The sequence below is a fragment of the Bidens hawaiensis genome, unplaced genomic scaffold (assembly GCF_021521415.1).
Source record: "Bidens hawaiensis isolate Kalapana, Puna unplaced genomic scaffold, B.hawaiensis_p1.1 tig00003956_1, whole genome shotgun sequence".
Taxonomy (NCBI): domain Eukaryota; kingdom Viridiplantae; phylum Streptophyta; class Magnoliopsida; order Asterales; family Asteraceae; genus Bidens; species Bidens hawaiensis.
The window spans coordinates 1523832-1537982 of record NW_027491227.1 but is presented as its reverse complement, the minus strand read 5'-3'; the positions used below and the strand labels follow the sequence as shown (position 1 = coordinate 1537982).

At 34.2% G+C, this 14151-nt stretch overlaps 1 pseudogene across 1 annotated transcript; it reads left to right on the top strand.

Annotated features, from left to right (window-relative positions):
• The first annotated feature begins 4087 nt into the window (after window positions 1-4087).
• Window positions 4088-14018, top strand: LOC143624708 (beta-caryophyllene synthase-like; annotated as a pseudogene). The gene is made up of 7 exons (XR_013152161.1): window positions 4088-4123; window positions 12005-12278; window positions 12410-12790; window positions 12874-13092; window positions 13181-13319; window positions 13384-13632; window positions 13734-14018. The product of XR_013152161.1 is annotated as a beta-caryophyllene synthase-like (transcript).
• Window positions 14019-14151: the final 133 nt, after the last annotated feature.

Sequence of the window (14151 nt, the reverse complement as noted above, 5' to 3'; positions counted from 1 at the left end):
TAAATAATAAGGTGGGTAAAAATGCTAGAATGCAAGTCCTTTTATAATATAGATACTAAAACGGGTTTTAACGAGTGTTCGGGTTGTTGGTTCGGTGCCTGATAATTGGTCAAACCCAAAGTCAACTTTCCAAATAATGAATGTTACTCAATAAAATTTAATAAGACTTAACCAAGTATATATTTCTATTGTTTTAGAACTAACAACGTCCGTTAAGCGAGTGTTCGGTTTTGTCGGTCTAAACTTTGTTATAAGATCAAGTTGGATCCAACATTTCCAAGTACTTAAGAAAATAATTAAAAGCAGTTTATATAGTATTTTTAAAGATTTATACAAGTCTTGATAGCTAAAAACACACTTGTGTGTCTTAAGCGAGTGAAAATCGGTTTAGTTCGGTTTGGTTCGGTTTCCATCTCGCAATAAGTTCATGGATGGTTGCCACATGCCCAAATATCAAAGAACTTGTATAATAATGTACAAATGATGTACATTAAGTTTTACATGTAAAAAGTTAACAATAAAGTCTTTAAACAAAAGTTCGGTTTTTGGTTCGGATCTTGTTTCGGGTTAAGACCGAGGTAAGATTCTACAAACCCATAACCATAGAATTTATAAAAATGATTTTAGAAACTTAAATCTAACATAAAGCATGTTTAAACAATTATTAAACAAAACTAGTAAACAAGTTCGGTTTACGGTTTAGAGCTATTTACGGTTAAACTGAGGCTAGTCTCTTCAAACCCATAACCATAGAACTTCATAAATATGACGTACAAACAAAAATTAAAGTTAAGCATGGTTAATATGTATAAACAAGTTATATAAGTATGTGTATATATATATATATATATATATACATATCAAGGACTACGAAAGTCCTCCATGAAGCCTTGCCTTACGAGGTCCGACACTCAACCGATCGAGACCGAAAAAGTGACCACCAAAGGTAACAAGGGGTGTATATTATATATATGTTGTGCCATATGCTTCAAGTATTAATTAAGACTAAGTAAACTAATTAAAATGCAAAACTTGATCAGCTATTTACAGTCTCGATGTAAAGCACGAGTCTGCCCCCTTCAACACACAGCTTGAACAAAACGTTTTAACATTACTTTTTTATGGTTTTACGCCCCCTGCCGCAGTGCGGGGGGGGGGGGGGGGGCTTAATACTAGTTCTTACTAACTTCAAACTAAAAGGTACAAATCACAAAGTAGAAAATATAAACCTAATATGCACACAAAGTTCATAATTATACACATTCACACACACACACACACACACACACACACATATTAATATACAGGGTTTGGATCAAAAACAAATAAAATTAGCGTTCTAAGTGTGAAAATCAAGTCGAGTAATTATATATACAAACAAAGTAATTATGTAATCACATCATAGAGTAATTAAATAATTACTCTATGATGTGATTACATAATTACTCTATTTGTATATATTTTTACTCTACTTAATTATCACACTTAGCACATTAATTTCATTTGTACGTTGTTCAAAATAATACTTAAAAAAAGTGGGAAACTAAGGAACTCTTCATTTTACATGTGAAAAAATAATATAAAGTTCGATTTCACATGTAAAAAATTAGTTTTAAAATTATCTTTTTTAGAATTTTTTGCTTATAAATACATGATGAAGACATTCTAATAAAAAAATGGTGTTTGGAAAAAAAAACAATTTTTACACTTTTTTTAACTAAAAAATAATTTTTTTAAACAACTTCTACATGTCTTTATAAATAAAAATCTCTAAAACGGTTATGTAAAATGTGTTTTTTACATGAAAAATGAATTATTTATGTAGTATTTTTTTACATGTAAAATAAAGAGTTCCTCAATTCCTCACTTTTCTTCGGTTCTCTCTTGAACATGTCTATATATGTGTGTGTGTGTGTGTTTGTATTGGTTTATTATTACTTTATATGTTTTTTTATCATTTAGTATATACGAAATAGGTGTTGAGATGGCAATTTGAAACAAGAACGAGAATGCTGCATTGGTGATGCTCTAAGGGCATATGTAACGAGGCCACACCCTTGACACATCAACCAAACGTTATCGTTGATCCAATACATCTGTAGGGTTTACAATGTGGGGCGAAGAAAAGTATTGAAAGGTGACCGTTAAGAGAGTCATTGACTCATTATCAATAATAATAATAATAATAATAATAATAGTAGTAAAGACACTTATGAACTTTTTTCCTCGTGTTTGTTTATTGTTTTTGTGTGTGTACATGATCTTAACACAAGTTTGACGAGTTGTACCGAATGTTAGAGTATTTAAAAAAAACGTAGATGCATATGATGGATGTTAGGGCACATATGTTAGACTTGTGATGATTAAATTACAAAAATAACTAGAGAATTAACACAAATAACTCTTGTTTAGTAATTTTATAGAAAAACGACTTAATTTACGGAGTGACACACATTTAAAATTAACTCCGATCATCTCGCTAGAGACATGTAGTGTTGGTGACAGGTGAGCATTCTATTTGACGATACTTTGTCATATTTGTTACAAATCCGGTCACAAAGCATCTGCGTGTTGTTTTCAATATGAATTTGCTTCATAACGTCAATCTAATGGTGGAAAATTGTCACACCCCGACTGATGCGTGCTGCGTAGCTTGTATAAAATATGATAGATGAGATGATTTGCTTTTTTCACAAGATTGTGTTTTAAATTTATAAAAGTGATTTCTACTAAAACTAAACACACACAAAATAGGCAAGTGTGCCTATCGTATATGTAGGATAGTATTGGTAAGAACCAAGTATCGATCCGTGGACACAAGTGTAGGATAGGATAGTACTGATGCATGAATCTTTTAACTAAGACACCAGCCATACAACCCAAGTGAGTATATGATAACGTTTTGCAGCCATAAATATAATATTATGATAATATATAATCTGACCCGTAACCATTTTACGCAAATCACCTTTTTTTAAACCGAACTAAAACCCGAACGGGCCAAAACCGGGCCTGTATAAGTAACAACTCTAAGTAACATTTCTGAATTTCATGAAATTTTAAAACAAGTTGTTTTTATAATATTGCAGGACTTAACATACTTGATAACCAAAAATGAGTTTTGTTAGAAATATACCATAAGGGTGCTAACGGGCCCAAACCGAACTGAAGCCATATTTGGGTTCCGAGCATCCTAATATCAACATATAACTTTTAGTAAGTTGTTACCATGTATTATAACACGTCCAAACCTGTTTTGTGGTGAAAATGCGGATTTTAAGTAATAAATATAGCTAAGGGCATTTTTGGAACAAAAGATAAGCGAGTTATTTTTCAAAAGCTGAAAATATAAAAATATGTTTTTAAAACAGATACTATTGAGTCAAAATGGCAAAATATAAGTTATAAAATGCTTAAGGATAAGTGGATTTAGAAAAACGGCCCGTTACAAGTTCAAAAGTGTTGTTTCGTTAAAACCGACGAGCGGACGGGCTTTTAAAGACTAAAATGCTTCAAAAGTATAAAATAGATATTTTATAGGAAAATATATTTAATACACTTTGTCTTAATGTTATAAACATTTTCTATAGATATAACACCTCGTTTGTCAAAAATGGTCGTTTAAACGCGGCTTATTGAACAAGCATGTTGAAAAATATAAAAAAATATGAAGATTCTGATATTCTGCAGCAGTTATAAGATAATAAAACCATAATTTGAGTGTTTTCTCGTTTTACAATAATAAACTAAGATTTAACTTGATTTTTGCCAAAATAAACGTTAAACGAAAGTTCGAGGATTAAAACCGTGCGGGGCCAAGCTTACTGAAATAACCACATCTGGAAATAACTTATTTTCTGATATGTATATTTCTGGAAAGAGAGGATTTTTATTTACAATAGTTTTAGTTTATATAAACCATTCTTTCAAAACGCATTGTCAAAAACCAACGACGGTGTCAACTTTTGTAAACTCAATACATGGTTGTTTTAAGCAAGAATTATTAAACACATGATATGAATAACATATATAACTTCTATATTCATACGGTAACCTGAAAGCTAAACGGAAGCCCTACTTTCCAAAAATGGAAACTTTATCAAAACCCGAAAAGCGAACCAAGGTAAATAAAACTCCTGGAAGTGGAACTATATACCTAAACTCACAACACAAATATTATACAATTACTTAAGTATAAATTTTCCATGAGAGGAAGCTTACTCCCCGGGAACCAACCACTTGGGCTAACACTTAAGATTAACAAGTACACGATACCAGTAACGAATATTACATTGTTGTTCAATAACTTATTGTTGATTAATATATACTAGGATTATTTAGTGGTTCCTAGCGTAGTTGCAAGCACATAGATTGTCTTTCATTTACACATATTGCATGCGGACTGAGGTGAGTTTCGTGCTGCCCTTTTTACTTAAACTTTTTGGGCTGGATACATGCTGGTTTTACTTATGGTGTGATATTTATCAGGAAGTGTTTTACTGCTAAAATTTGTCCCAAATCTTACACAATCATTAGCCCAAGGGAATTGACCGGAGGCTTGTATGGGTAGTACTATTTGGGAGACCCCCACGCACAGTGACCCTATGTTGGGTAAACCACACTGAGATCTGCGGATCGTTGCGGCATATAACCTACGTGTTTGATTATTGCTTTTAGCAGGGTGATAGTTCGGGACGGTTTAACTTCTAGTATGAGTTGGGGATACTTATGCTAGTTGCAGGTTTGATTGTGAACTTGATTGATGTGCACCATGCTTTATCCTTACATACACGCAAACTTGCGCGCTTCTATAGTTTACCTCTTTAACGTGTATGTGAGCTAAACTCACGAACTCACCAACTTTTTAGTTGACGCTTTTTAGCATGTATTCAGGTTCCTTGTGGATAGCGATTTGGATTAGCATTGTAATGTGCATGACTAGAGATAGAGGCGTTAGTCGAACAATAACAATGAAGATTAGATGCCAAGAAGATTAGTAGAACCTAATACGGGATTGCAGCAGTGTCAGAGAAGATATAGTTGTGTAGTTACACCTTGTTTTAAATACATAGTATAAACATTGTAGCTTATCTTTATTAATAAAATTCCGCTGTTTACATTGGTACCAATTTGTCAAAAAAACGACCAGCCACCATGGCAGGGTGTGACAGATTGGTATCAGAGCCAAAGGTTTTAGCGAATTAGAACTCGTTAGAGATTTCTAGGCTTTAACCGAGATACCTTGTGGATCCCTCCCCGCTAAGACTAAGACTCTAACACTGCAAGACCTTGACCAAATAAGTAAATGAAATCACTTAGGCGCGATTAAAAGAGCTTTAGGATGCGGCTCATAGAACTCTATGCTTTGGTTTGGAGAATTAACTTATTGATTTAAACTGTGCATAAGTGATTTACTATTGACTCTCATATAAGTCATTTATGCACACATGATTAGTATTATCACACATGACTAGTATTATGGTTTATAGGGCACGCTCTTGAGGAATTCATTTATGACATGCGTCATTCCCTGTTATATTTGTATTTCATTTTTGCTGGATATATTAAGGCCATAGTGCACATATATTGATTGGAGCATGATATGCTCGGGATTATTGACCTTTGTCATATGACATTTTTTTTATTGGAGCGTGTTATGCTCGAGATTATTTGGGGAATTTTGACCCGTTTTTGTGTTAAGTATTTATTTTATTTTCATATTTAACAAAGTAGGATACATGTTCTACCTTTGCCGATACTCCTATCCAGCTAAGCCATAGACTGATTTATATAGGAGCCCATATTGCAATACTAGGAGTGATATGTTAGAATTAGAGATTGCCTAGGGAATTTCAAAACTATAAATATGAGCGAAACAGTTTTGAAACACCTTATGGGGTAAACACTAGAGTGATCATGCAAGGCAAATTTATAATTATGGGTGCGCAACGTAATTATGAATTTGCACGTGCACGTGATTTCTAGTAAAATCCTATTATGGTATCCAACACTCCTAACCAAATCATTACAAAATATCCCAAACACGAACAACAATAATGAACATAATATGAGATCAAGCTTATTTGAGTTACTAAACTACCCGTGGCAGCACGACGGTACCATTCTTTTTTTTTTCTTTATCAGTGGAATCTAAAGGATGTTGGATCTATTCATTATTACCCTCGATAAATTGAAGTAACCTTCGAAAACTCTTTTGTGAACTTTGTCGCATTCGAGTTGTCCTAAACATGCATTTCCATAGCTTGAACACTATTACGGCCTCAACGCACACATGATAACCTTCTATGAATAATTACTCCTGATCCATCGTACGAGTATCACCCAAAAGATTCTTAGGATTCTAGTAGACTCGCCTAGCATTGTGGAAATGTTGCGACATGTCAAGAACTCGGATTTTTTTTCTTATTTTCTTATATTTATCGATTTTATTTATCCCGACGATGCCGTCGACATATCCTCTCGGCTTCTCCATTTGAATATACGTCCCTAAATTATACGGCTACAATCAACGAGTTATATGACATTAACCCTATTTTATCCGCCTTGACACCGTTTAATTCATGAGCGTCATTTCATTTACGCTGTAGGTACTTACGTCATATCCTTATGATGTCGATCCAATTCGTTTAAACCATATATTAGTAACTATAACTTTCATAGTAAGACTATACTAATTTTGTTAAAACCTTATTAATTCTTCTTTGATATTTCAAACCAAACTCAAAGGTTTATGAAAGAAAATTTAAAGCATACTTTATCACGTTTGAACTCCTTCAAGCCTATCTTCAAACCCATAAAGAGTTAAAATTTTTTTTTTTTAAATTCATACGTTTTTGGTACATCTAACCCTTATATTTTACTACTAAGTATGTTAAACCTCTAACTGCTAAAAATGTGTCTCGAGTTCACATCCTCATAAAATTTTATTCACTATACCTACGAGACAATTGCGTGTGACTTTCCTAAGACGACCCTAGTCTAAGGAGAAGAGATGGATTGACTCCGATGCCAAGACCTTGAACTAAGTCCAACTTGCTGAGCTAACTACCTTACGTATTATGTAGTATGTTGCAACCTGAAACTCAAGAAGATTATTAGAGTCGCATGGCACTAATTGGTTATTCCATTAGTAACTAAGTTGTCTCACTAACATATATAACTCCATTCATTTGTACTGGCTTTCACGATTAATATGGCGACTACTTTCCCTAACATCATGTCTAAAGCGACTCCTTGGGAGCACTATTTTATTTTAACAACAAGTACTTTACTAATCGTTCCTTCGTAACCTTGTAACATAAAACATCAAACTAAACTCTCGATGACAACTAACTATAGAGTTTACTAAACATTAGATACGTAAATATCTTGTGCAATTACATCACGACCTAGTTCCTTTTTCCATGGCGATAGTCGATATAAATGGTGTGTGCGCAATTGTTGAACGAAATCTTGAGATCAGTTGACTCCATCAAGCGATACAGGCACTAATATACGGAATATCCTAGGCATCTAGAACTGGTAAAATGAGTCTTACGTGTGTCCACATGGGCACCACCAAATAAGACTAAATATACGATCTACACTACCACTTAACCATTTCGAATTACACCATTAACTTTGACACAAGCCGAACCAATAGTCACAAACTATGATTTATTACTGAACTATTATTGGTGAGGTATCTCATGGTACTTTGCACAGTAATGTCTTCCCTTAAATATTAGAGATAAGTCCCCTAAAAAGGGAAGGACCCAACTTAGTAATTCCATGACTATAGTATTGCTTCATTTCTCAGTAGGAACACATCATCACTTCGGTAGAAATATAAATATATTGCTTATTTTTTTGCGTACTTCCATTTTTTTTCCTCGCTGGAGTTAACGGATTTGGTTAATGTTGATTTTTTTTTTGCATTCCCTAAGCGACACTTTTCCTCGGAACACTAACATCTAAATAGTGCCAATCACGACAGTCACTATGAACATTCTTGAAGTTCACTTCGCAATACGACATTCCCTTCAACATACTCCATGAATTGTTATTTCTTGGGAAAAAAAATCAAGAAACAACCTCGTGGCTTTGACATGGTGGTTGCAGCCGACACTCCCATCGATTCACCGCAATAAGTGGATTTTTTTTTATTATTAACATTCACATTCGACTAGGATCAATAATGAATTTCAAACAGTTCCATCATAGCCGATAACTACACTCTGTAGCATAGCTATTTAGTTCTTGGGAAAGATATCGAGTACATGCAATTCCTCAAATTACCCAAGTCTTGGTAAGAATCCGTTCCGATATTTCGATCACTCCTAATTGGGCCTATTTTTTTTTCAGAAAAATAAGTTCCGAAAAGCGAATAATTTCGTGACATTAGACAACATGTTTACAACTATAGTTTTTGAATAGAATATCGATCTACGCATACTTGTAAACCAAAAATCCTATCTAGCCTACAACATAAGAAAGAACTGAAATCATTTGTTGAACCGTTCTGCTTGCGAAGCTTTTATTAAAAGAAAAAAAACGAAATAGGAGTCCACACACAGACATAAGTTTGCATATCTGCATATTAACCACATCATTCTTATCCGATATTGAGGAATATAACGAATAGGAAGTCTTTTCGACTTAACCTTCAATACCTTTCATAATCTCCTTCAGGATAATAAAGTCCTCCTAAGGCGAATTATAATCTGTATTACTAAACTGTTATAAACCGATTACTGCATTATTACCTCTCACCGAAGTCCCTTGTTTTCTTATAAGCCATGATGGCTAATCATATTCATTTTGTGATTTTTAAACCTCTGGTAAACGTCAATAATTTATTTGGTCTTGTGGTGAATTCCTAATCCTAAGACTACCGACAATTTGACATTTTCTTAGACATGGTACCGTCTACGGTTTGGTGAAATTCAAGTAAAGTGATATAAATTATTAAATGAAGAAAACACGTATTACCCTCGAATATTTAACCTACGTTGAATTTCGAGGACGAAATTCCTGTAAGTTGGGAAGACTGTAACAACCCCAAAAATAGGGCTAATTTTTTTTTTAGAAAACTCTTTGTTAGATACCGAGTGTGATGTTGATTGAATAGATGAAGTAAACGGTACATTAATGTGCTTGGCCCGAAACATTGGGATGATAACTAATGGGCTTGGCCTAGTGATTATGTAGACATCGGCAGAGATAGGGATAAGTCTATTAACAATACCTTAATTTATAACATGGACTCCGCCCAAATTAATAAAAACGAAACCGAGACTCGTTTAATCCAAACAAACCCGATAACTCAAAATAGTTATACAAAGCATGCAATGATTATTTAATATTACCAAGTATCCAAAATACTTAACCCGACATGAAACGATCTTTTATGTACCAAACCAAACGAAGTGGTAACCGTTTAACAAAATTTGTTACATGATATATATTGCCTACAATATATAAAGCCATGGCTTATAAAACATAAAAATCAGTAGTTAAATTTATAAAAATCTATTTGAAAATCTTTAAAAGATATCATTCCCTCTCTCAATTCCTTGCGAGTACAGTACGTATAAACTCATCTGCCCCACTCCACTAGACGACTGCTGCCTCTCCCTGCCTCCAATCTTCATCGGGCAGCAGCCTGCTCCCAATCAGTTTACATGCAGACTGCAACCTCCTCTTCCTTTATATCATAATCTTTCAATCTATTATATATAATCCTCCTCCTTATCACCACTTAAAATATCATTCTCTGCTGTCCGTCCAATTGAAGAGCCATCCACAATCAACAATTCATTCTGGTAACTTGCAGAACTAAAATCCTGTTCACTGTACGAGGTAACCACGAGTTGATCATTCTTTTCCCTTAATTCTATGTGTTTCATGACCCATGTGTTGTTTATTAAATGGCCCTGGTTCCATACCCCTAACTCATTACCAACAACAGACTGATTATTTTTCAAGTCTGAAAACCGAACCGAAGCCACCGTTTAGTTTCTAGGCACCCTAATATCAATATAAAACTTTTACTAAGTCATTACTACATATATAACTGGTCCATAACTGTGTCGTGGTGAGGAACCAGATTTTAAACCAATAAACGTGGCTAAGGGCATTCTTGGAATAAAAATATGATGGGTATAAAACTGAAACAACGCCGAAAGTAGTATTGATATTGAAACAGAAAGTATTTAAGTTAAACATCTTTATTTGAGTCCTTAAAAATGGCATAGCCTATCCCCAAATGATAATATTAAAACCATGTATTAATAACCATGAACCGACACATTAGTGAATCTTTTAACTAAGACACCAGCCATACAACCCAAGTGAGTATATGATAACGTTTTGCAGCCACAAATATAATATTATGATAATATATAATCTGACCCGTAACCATTTTAAGCAAATCACCTTTTTTTAAACCGAACTAAAACCCGAACGGGCCAAAACCGGGCCTGTATAAGTAACAACTCTAAGTAACATTTCTGAATTTCATGAAATTTTAAAACAAGTTGTTTTTATAATATCGCAGGACTTAACATACTTGATAACCAAAAATGAGTTTTGAAGTCACGTAGATAATGGGGAATCAAAGTTGCAATGGTGGTCACTATGGTGGCAATTGAATTCACGTGGTGGCGGTCGTAGCAGTGGTTGTCTGGTGGCTAACAGAACTGGTAAGCAAAATATGCCAGTGTTCCAGATTTTGGATCTAGGATTATGAATGGATCTCCATAGGGGCGACAATTGTTAATATGACCCACAACACGTGTTCGAGTTGACTAACACAACCCGTTAAAAAGCGGGTCGGATTTGGGTTGATCCGTATAAAAAGAGGTTGACCCGTTAACCCGTTTAACTATTTAAAAAAAACTCTTTAATTATATGTTTTTGTGTGTTTTTTTCGTTTTCCATTTATTTGAAGATACACTTTTAATTTCTAATTCATTTTCAAGTTTTTCTTTAAATAATTTTTATAAAGTATATTCATATAATTACTCATTTATTCTACCGACCTCATATCAATTTTGTTTTGTTTGTTTGTTTGTTTGTTTTTGATAAATGAGTTAAACGAGTCTTGTCCGGATCAACCACAGTTTATGTGTGTGCGGGTTATGGGTGACATATTTGACACAAATAATTATATGGGTCGGGTTCGGGTTGCACATTTCAACCCATCAAGCTGCAACCCGTCTACCCGTCACGACTCACACTCCTAAATCCACATCATAACTTTGGCTACATAAACTTTGGATTCGGGTTGGGTAACGCCCAGTGGAATGAGTGATTTAACTAAGTTACATATTTAAAATAATTACATAACTAGCTTTTTAAGGACAAAAATACTAAAATGCCCTATTACACAACGCACATATCTTTACAGAAAATAAAACATTCGTTAATTTAAAAGAATAAAAAAGACGCGAAATCCAAATGAAGGATAACAAATGAAAGTTAAAAGACCCCATTCCATAAGTTGGAAGTAACAAATATTGTAAAAAAAAAATAGTAGGAAACACTTGTATCCAAGTGAACATTTATGCTCGAAAAACAACCGTAGAAAACTTCTTATGACCAATTTGCAACCAAATCGTGCTGCAGTTTTTCTACCGAACGTCCACTGACTGTGACCGCCGGTAAAGGTACCAAATATACCGATAACGAGTTTTTTAAAAGTGGGTACCGATATCGTATCGAAACCGTTGGTACCGTATAATTTGGTATTCTTGAAAAGTCTAAAAAATGTGTGCATGTACGATACCTGGTAACTAATTCAACAAACAAAAATAAACCTAAACTATGATGCACTTTATAAAAAATAAAAATTGTAGGAGTCGAGAAAATGTTTTCGTAGGATATTTCTGGTTACCTCCAGCTTTTACAATATATTTATGTTAAAATGATATTTTAAGATATTAACAAACCGTGAGTGTTGTTAATGGTCTTATATATGTAACATATTCATGAATGAATTCAGGGAGTAAATGAAGATGAATTGAAGCAACTGGTCGAAGATTTGATAAAAGAAGTGCGAAAAGATATAATGGCAGCTTTGAATGTTCCAAAAGAACATACAAATCTATTAAAGCTGATTGATACAATCCAACGCCTTGGCATAGCATATTATTTTGAAAAAGATATTGAAAAAGCTTTGCAGAAGATATATGATGCGTATGGTGATGATTGGAATGGTGGTAGCCCTGCCCTTTGGTTCCGACTCTTGTGGCAACAAGGTTTCTACGTTTCATGTGGTGAGTAAAATTTCTATTGACAATCGTTTTGTTATAGTTTAACATATTAAAATGTTGTTAATAGGATTAGGAATTGTACAAAGCTAGCTATTATACAAGTTTGACATGTTTTTATGACGTATAAAAAACAGATATCTTCAATATATATAAGGACGAAAGTGGGGATTTTAAGGAGTCGTTAAGGAACGATGCTCAAAGCATGCTTGAGCTGTATGAAGCAACATATGTGAGGGTGCAAGATGATCATATACTTGATGATGCTCAAACCTTTACTAGGACTCACCTTGAAGACATAGCAAAAAATCTGCTCCATACAAACCCAAGTTTTTCTAGCCAAATACAAGAGGCACTTAAACTACCACTACATAAAAGGTTGCCAAGACTTGATGTATTAAAGTACATCCCTTTCTATCAACAACAAGAGTCTCATAATAAGCATTTACTTAAGCTTGCCAAATTGGGTTCAATTTGCTTCAATCATTACACAAGAAGGAGCTTAGCGAAATCTCCAAGTATGTTCATACAATATATCCAAACTCTCAACCATGTTATATGATTCATTCAGTGCATCATATCTTACATACTTAATTTGCAGGTGGTGGAAACGTTTTGATGCCCCGAACAATCTACCTCATGTAAGAGACAGAGTGGTTGAATGCTACTTTTGGGCGCTGGCTATATATTGTGAACCACAATATTCTCGTGCTAGAATTTTCACGGCTAAAGTGATTATAATGGGGATGATTTTTGATGACACTTATGATGCTTATGGTACTTATGAAGAGCTTGTGATACTTACCGAGACAGTTGAGAGGTACGCGCGTGAAAGTACATATAGATGCACATGATGTTTAAGTTTGAAAGTTTTGTAAATAAAAACTCGCAAATTTACTTTATCTTAGGAGGTCAATTGCATGCATAGATATGCTTCCAGAATACATGAAGTTGATATACCAAGAGCTCATAAATTTGAACCAAGAAATGGAAGATATTTATGAGAAAAGAGGGGAAGTCATTCGTGTTAACTATGCGAAAGAGGGTGTAAGTTTTGACAACGTACGGCCTTTAGTTATTTCATTGTTATAATGCTTTTTAATATGTATAGATGAAAGACTTCGTTAAATGCCAAATGACGGAAGCAAAATGGGCAAACGATGGGTACGTTCCAAAGGCAGAGGAGCACATGGAAGTTACATTTGTGACCAGTGGCAATTTCATGATTATAACATCATGTTTTGTTGGCATGGGAGATATTGTCACATAAGATGCCTTCAACTGGATTACCACAAAACCTCTTCTTATTAAAGCTGTTGGTGCGATAATTAGACTCAAAGATGACATCGCCTCACACAAGGTATAAATGGATTTATGGCCTCTACATGCATTATAAAGAAATCAAACATGATTGCATATTATTTTAAGTACTTAAGTTAATAGTACTTTTGTTAAATGCAGGAGGAGCAAGAAAGAAAGCATGTTGCGTCAATTGTCGAGAGTTACATGAAGCATTACAATGTGACAGAGGAGAATGCGTATGGGTTGGTGCATAATAAAATTGAAGATGCATGGAAAGATGTATCTCGAGGAATCCTCATGTGTACAGAGGTTCCGGTTCCTCTGAGAACATGTGTCGCCAACTTGGGTCGATTGATAGAAGCGATGTATACCGATAAAGATCAGTTCACGCACATGGGAAAAGAACTAAAAAATGATTCCAAATCTCTGTTTGTTATGCTATGAGCATATGAGTTTGACTCTTCATGGAACATCAACACATGATGTCTATTGTATGCCTGATTTTATCGGGTGCTTTCGTTTGTTTTTTATGTTTATTTCATGCACTGAAACAAGTACATCCATTTTCTTCAAAATG